Source organism: Solanum tuberosum, unplaced genomic scaffold (genome assembly GCF_000226075.1).
Source record: "Solanum tuberosum cultivar DM 1-3 516 R44 unplaced genomic scaffold, SolTub_3.0 scf00156, whole genome shotgun sequence".
In the NCBI taxonomy this organism is placed as follows: domain Eukaryota; kingdom Viridiplantae; phylum Streptophyta; class Magnoliopsida; order Solanales; family Solanaceae; genus Solanum; species Solanum tuberosum.
Genome location: NW_006239080.1, coordinates 593755 through 600581, shown reverse-complemented (window position 1 = coordinate 600581; position 6827 = coordinate 593755). Strand labels below are relative to the sequence as shown.

General features: G+C 30.0%; 1 long non-coding RNA gene across 1 annotated transcript; it reads right to left on the bottom strand.

Annotated features, from left to right (window-relative positions):
- Positions 1-4783: 4783 nt before the first annotated feature.
- On the bottom strand, positions 4784-6289 carry LOC107061669 (uncharacterized). Its single transcript, XR_001474143.1, has 3 exons — positions 6050-6289; positions 5830-5946; positions 4784-5064 (listed from the first exon to the last, which is right to left on the bottom strand). It is a non-coding gene; the product is annotated as an uncharacterized lncRNA (long non-coding RNA).
- Positions 6290-6827: the final 538 nt, after the last annotated feature.

Here is a 6827-nt window from a genome sequence, read left to right as displayed (position 1 = left end):
TGTAAATTTTCATTTTGCCTTACAGATCTATCACGTTTACTCTTCTTATTGAATGGAATATCAGTCAAAACAGTAAGATTTTCCGCCTCAATGATACCAAGCTCCTCATCCATGAACACAAGACCTTCAAATGTATACTAACACAATAATAATAAATTGTGAATATACACTACTCATAAAAAGAAAATTAATTAATAATAACAAAAGAGCTTATATTACCTGATTGCCGTATTTTCTAAACATTCCTTTCTGGAGATGGTCAAAATATATCTTGTTTTTGGATATATCCCAATTGAATATTCTAGGCGTTCGATTGGATTTACGAATTGCAATTGAACCATCAACTTTGTTACAACATTCATAAAACCAAATTTGCAACGCGAGCGGAAACCCTTCAAACTTCACATAATCCGGATCTTTTGCCATTTGACTCGATATGAAATGACGAAGATTAAAAAATGAGAGATTGCCCCAGGAGTACGTAATGTACTGTCCCGACTCAACACATAAGAAGTGATCTTTTGGAATATGTGACAATTGTGGTGGAGATGACAATATGAATGTACTAATGAAATAATTCATAGACATATTAAAAAAGTACTTCTTCCTGAATCAACCCATCTTCTTTAAACACTCTTATGAAATCAGCTTTCAAAACCTTATCAACAACATTTGGAAAGTAACGAGAAAGTAACTTTGATGTACTATTCTAATCATGATCAAACCCATACACCCACCACACTTAAACCAGTAATTACCAAAATTACTCTAAGCCCAAAATGCATTTCTTTACCATTTATGTCAAACACAAACATGTCATCCTGATTGTTAGATAAATGATGAACAAGACTTCTAATAATCTGAGGTTGGACTTTCAATTGGGATAAGTCTAATAGATAACCAAAAGGAGACTCTTTAAACAAATGAACACTGCCAATTTTTTCAAGTAGCTTTGTTATATCAACAAAAATGTTGACATTAACGTAAGAACACCAACGCGATTGTTTCTTCTTGATCTAAAAATAATATATTAAAAATCAATAAATTATAATAGTCATAAAATGCAAAATATATAATATAAGCAAAGAAATATTTGCATCAAAAAGTACATTACTAAACAACGACGGTAAAAACATACCTTTAGTGGTACTTGTGTTGCCTTTTTCCTTGTATTATTAATAAACCTAGTCCATTTTTTACTTAAACCATTCATACCTTTGCTCACCGAACCCCCATCAACATTCTAGGGCAGAAAAAAAATTAATTAATGTTACAAATCTTTCTAATAAGAACAAGATTCAACACTTGCATGTCAACAAAAAAATAGAAAATTTAATCAAATAAATAAATACATTTAAATCCTGATCATTATTTACTCTTAATCTTTTAGAGAGGGGGATTTCGTCCTCAAAATCGTTGTCATGTGGATAATGATCTTCTAACAATTTTTCTTTACCCTTCGATTTTGTATCTGCCCCATAATCATCTTTTTGTTGAACTTTGTAGGATGATGAAGAATTGATAACAATACACTTATTAGATCTACCAGATGGTCTTGAACAACTGATCTGCGGGCTTTCAATGACTACCACAAATTTGTTAAGTCTAGGACTTTTACATGGAGTCTTTTCCATCAAACAATGGTAATTTTTTTAGTTAGTTGGCTTGTGAAACGTTTCTGTGAAGAAGATTAAAGGTTAAGAAAAATGAAGAAGAATATGGAAGAGAAACCCTTTTGACTTCCCAAAATATTTTCAAAATTTCTTGAAACTATAACTCCACATTGATAAGTACACCCCTTTCTTGGTAAAAAACAGTTTTATCAAAAAAGAATAAACTAATTATGATCCCCAAAAGGTCCACTAAGCCTAAAAAAGGGAAAAAAAATAAAAGTAATGAAATGTGTGTATTTGAAACTGTTTAGGAGAGAGAATATTTGATAAATATTAATATCCTAACTATACTCCATATAAAAGGCACGAATTACTAAAAGTATGAGAGAGAAAAATCTGTAAAACAAAATTAAATTAAATACAAAAATTAAATGTTTTGTTATGTATGTAATTTAAAAACTTAATTTGTAATTAAATATTAGTATATTGATATTTTGTTAATAAAAGTCTTAAGTAGTATATTTCTATAATTTTCACATTTAAGAATTAAACTCTCCTTCAACTTTGACAAATAGACTTTCTCCTCAACATATGTCTATTAAATTTATTTAATTCTTATTTTAATCTTATATTATCAATAAAAATTAAAATTATAATATATTTTTTATTTAAATTCATCTAACAAATTTATCCATAGAAAAAATAATATAATTTACATGACAAAAAGAATGAGTATATCAGTATGACGTTCTATTAAAACACACCTTGATTATCGATTGTTTAGTTTTCATACCTGAAATATCACCATTGTGCAAGTAGAAAAAATGAGCAATCGATAGTTGAAGTGTGTTTTGATAAATAGTTGGTGATACTTTAGGTAGAAAATTCACACTTATGATACTTTAGTTATTAAACTCGAAACAACAAGATTTTTTTAAGTGTGTTTATAACTATTAACGTTTTAAATCCCCATGTAAATTATGTATTATTGAATACATTAAGCACTATTTTAAGTAGAAAAAAACCGAGTATATAGCTTATTAATGTGAAGTTTAATTACTTCCTCATTGATAGAATTTATATAAAATGAAAAAATAAATATTTTTTACTTGTACATTCAATTGATATATTATTTTTTACAAGCATTAAAAATTATATAATTTCTCTATATATGTTATTAAATGATATTTATTTCTAAATATATAATAAAGTATTTTGAAATATAATTATCAAAAGATAACTTTAAATTATAACTACCACACATATCTAATAAGATATACTATTAATTGTTGATTATAACTTCCTTGCACATTAAACTTATAAATGAATTTCTATTTTCAATTATTTATTTATAAGAACTTTGTACGTATAATTTAAATTTTATCTATGTTTAATATGCTTAGTTATGATATTATCTCATCGAAAGTGTAAGCATAAAATTTTCATGATATATTATGTGGCAATGATTTATTTTAAATATATAATAATTTTCATGTTTCATTTTTAAGAGTTAAATCATATTAACTTTAGCTAATATTTTAAGATATAATTCGTTGATGACTTTATAGTTCTTTTTGTGTAATTTATGAATATTAAAATTGTATTTTTAATATTTAATTAATTTAATTTAATTTAACTTTAAAAACTAATCAAATCGGAGAAGAACACCAAAAATTAGTGTAATATCTTTGGTATTTCTTGTACCACATCGATGGAAGACCCTAAGAAATTAGCATATATAATGCTAAGAGTTAGAATATTGGGAGAGTAGAGCAATTATGTATGGGTGGGCACTTGGTAGACAATGGTAATTAATAAAGGTAATTTGGGTTGGGATTAAGTGTTACCCATTTAATATGGGGTAGACAATGGTATTTAATATTGGTAATTAAGAAGAGGTGTGTATGTGTATGGGTGGATAAATACGGGGTAACCAAGAAGAGGTGTATATGTGTATGAAGTTCTATAAACTAAATAATTATTAATATTGCTTAAAATAAATTTCTTAAAAAATTATTAGAATATTTTTTCATGCGGCTTTATTTGTGAAAAAAATTGTAAGAAAATTCCTATTTTGTTACTTTTTACCAAAAAATTTTAGGATATTTTTAGTATTTTTTACAAAAAAATCCGCAAGTAATTTACATGCGAAATAAAAATTACTTGCGGGTTTTGAAATTCGAAGGAAATAATTACCTACGAAGGTTTTACCATCAAATTATTTTTGGTAGAAAAATTCTCATGAAATTTAGTTTCCTGCGAATTTTTGTATACAATTCCTAGGAAAATTCCCAAGTAATCCACACTTTTCTTGTAGTGATTTCTTGGGGCTAGAAATACTTGACACAACAAGAAGGGTTCTCATATACCAAAAGAAGTTTGTTATGGACCTATTGAAAGAGTATGGTTGTCTAAACTACGATCATTTTTCTTCTCCCCTTGATCATACTATCAAACTCAGAGCCAAATAAGAAACTCCCCTTCCTTATAGAAAGTTTGTAGGGTAACTGAACTTTCTAACTAACACCAGATTGGATATAACCTTTATTGTTCAACATTTGAGTCAGTACTCCCCATCTTCAGGCTGCTTTTCACCTACTCAAATATTTGAAACATGATCATACCTTAGGACTTCACCTCTAAGATCCTGATTACACAATGAGAGCTTATCGTGATTCTGATTGTGCATCATGCCCATATTTTAGAAAGTTAGTTAGTGGTTATCTAGTGTTGCTAGGAAACAGTCATGTCAGATTAAAATCAAAGAAACAAGAGACAATCTCCTCATCATCAGCTGAGACTAGTGGTGGCAAATGAGCGGATTGGGTAAAATTTGGGCAGGTTAAAAATGGGTAACAATACAATCCGTCCATTTTAATATGGGTAAAACATGGGTTGGGTAAAATACTAGTTATACCCATTTAAAGAGCATCAATTCTCCAATAGTTCTCTCATCTCCAAGAAAATGAGCTGGAACAGTTTCATAACTCTGTTTCCACTCCATAGATAATGCATCTGCTCTGCATACTTTAGTAGATTAAAATGGACCCCAAAGTAAAGAAAATCACTTAGCAAAGTACAAGTATAAAGTAAAAAACAAAAGAAAAATGTAAGAAAAGAGACGAGTGTTAACAGAAAGCAACTTACACAAACTACTATAATTACACCAATTTCCTTTATTTTCAACACACTAGCATAAATACACAAAAACACCTCATACATAGAGAAAACTTTGATAGCTCCAAATTACTAATAAGCAACAATCTCCATTGGAATGTAACCAAAACAAACATTGTCTAAAACATTCATTTACTGCATAAAAACATAACAGGCTCACATGCCTGAATATAATAAACGAAAAGCATAAGTCAAATGCTATTATAGTCGATCTTGCAGCCTCTTTCTTCATCTCCACAGTGTTTCCACTTCCTCAAAACTACATTTGGACTTGCTGCACAAGGTGAAACAAATTTAAAAAGTAAATACATTGTTAGGAAACATTGTTACTCTCCTGTGATTCTAGAATTTGCAATATAATTAATTACATTCCAACTGCAAGCAGACTTGACTTTAGCAAATCATGTTTTAAAACTAAAATAGTAAATACATAGGCCATGCAGTACATACTTCAAGCATACATAAATTATTCTGCAATGCAAAACAATTAAAAGGATCACTTGAAGGTCATCAAAGACTGATGGTTAAAGTTCTATGAGCTTCTACAAAGATTTAATCACACTATCTTCTTTTTATATATTTCTACATCTACATTTAACCAACCACACATTTTACAAGTTTTCAATCCAACTAAAGAAAGAAAATGGCAGCCACCATAGCTACCATGGCCGTCCTCAAGCGCCAAGTGCTTCACCAAAGCATCTATTAACAACCCATCAAATATATGAATACAAGATACAACATTTTGATATGCAGAAAGATATAGGTAATAGAACTAGTCCAGGACATAATCAAACAGGATTCCAGCTTGACTGCCTTTTATACTAATATTAGTAAGAACAACCATACACAAATGCGGGCATAAAGAGAAGAGAAAACCAACTAAAGTTACAACATTTGAGTAAAACAACTTTGGTTCATAGGGGAATTATAGTGTTGAAACTGTCAAACTACATCCATCAGACTATGTGGGAGTGTAGTGTAAGCTTATATTCTATAATGAAGCAGAGCACATAGTTTAAGAGATAGTGAAACTTACATGAAACAAATAAAGCTCCCAACTAAAGCATGTCAGCCTAAAAGATCAATTGCAAGCGTGTTGCATTCTATCAAAATACCGCAATCTCATCTTCATCAGAATCAGATTCATTGGAACCTTAAGAAAACAAACAAAAGGAAGAAAAATTATTTACTGAGACAGAATACAGGTCACCAAGGAAAGTAGTAGGTGAATTAGTTTGGCTTCATAGATCGCTTACTGAATTGAATGTTCTTGATCCATCTCCCATTGTTGTCCATTGTGATAGACAATCTGGAATCCATATAGCCCAAAATCTTGTATTTTATGAGCGCATCAAACATATTGAAGTTGACTGTCACTTTATTAGAAAGAAGCTTCAGGAGGACTCATTTCCTTTCATCATGTTCCTATTGTTGAAGAATTGACTGATATCCTTATAAAGGCACTTAGTGGTATCAAGCACACTACCATCTTGGACAAGCTGGCTGTAAGAACATTACCACAAACTTGAGGAGGGGGTATTAAAGTTAGATTAGCTTAATTATATTCATACAATTAGTTAATACTAATTTGTTAGTTTGTTAGACAGTTAGTTAGTTAGTCACTGTCATGTAGTTAGTTAGGATATTTTTCCTCTGATTTTTAATAAGCTGATTACAGTTGTCAAGCTCATACACTTGTATATATACTTCATCATTAATCAATGAAGAAAGTGTGAGTTCTCATCCTCTCAAATTACTAGAACCCTCAATGATATCACGTATTGCATATCTAATGTCTAAACATGGTCTTATATCAATCTCATAATGATCACCAAAGAAAGGCAAAGGGGCTGCTTCAACTAATTAACAAATGGCATGGACCAAAATTTTAGGAGACACTACGAAAAGAGTAATTTCTTTGTTAGTTGATTAGTTTTTGCTTCTTCCTTTCCTAGATTGCTAAGACAACTTGCTTTGTAGACTAAAGCTAATTAGGTCACATGTCCCCCCCCCCCCCCCCCCCCCCAAAAAAAC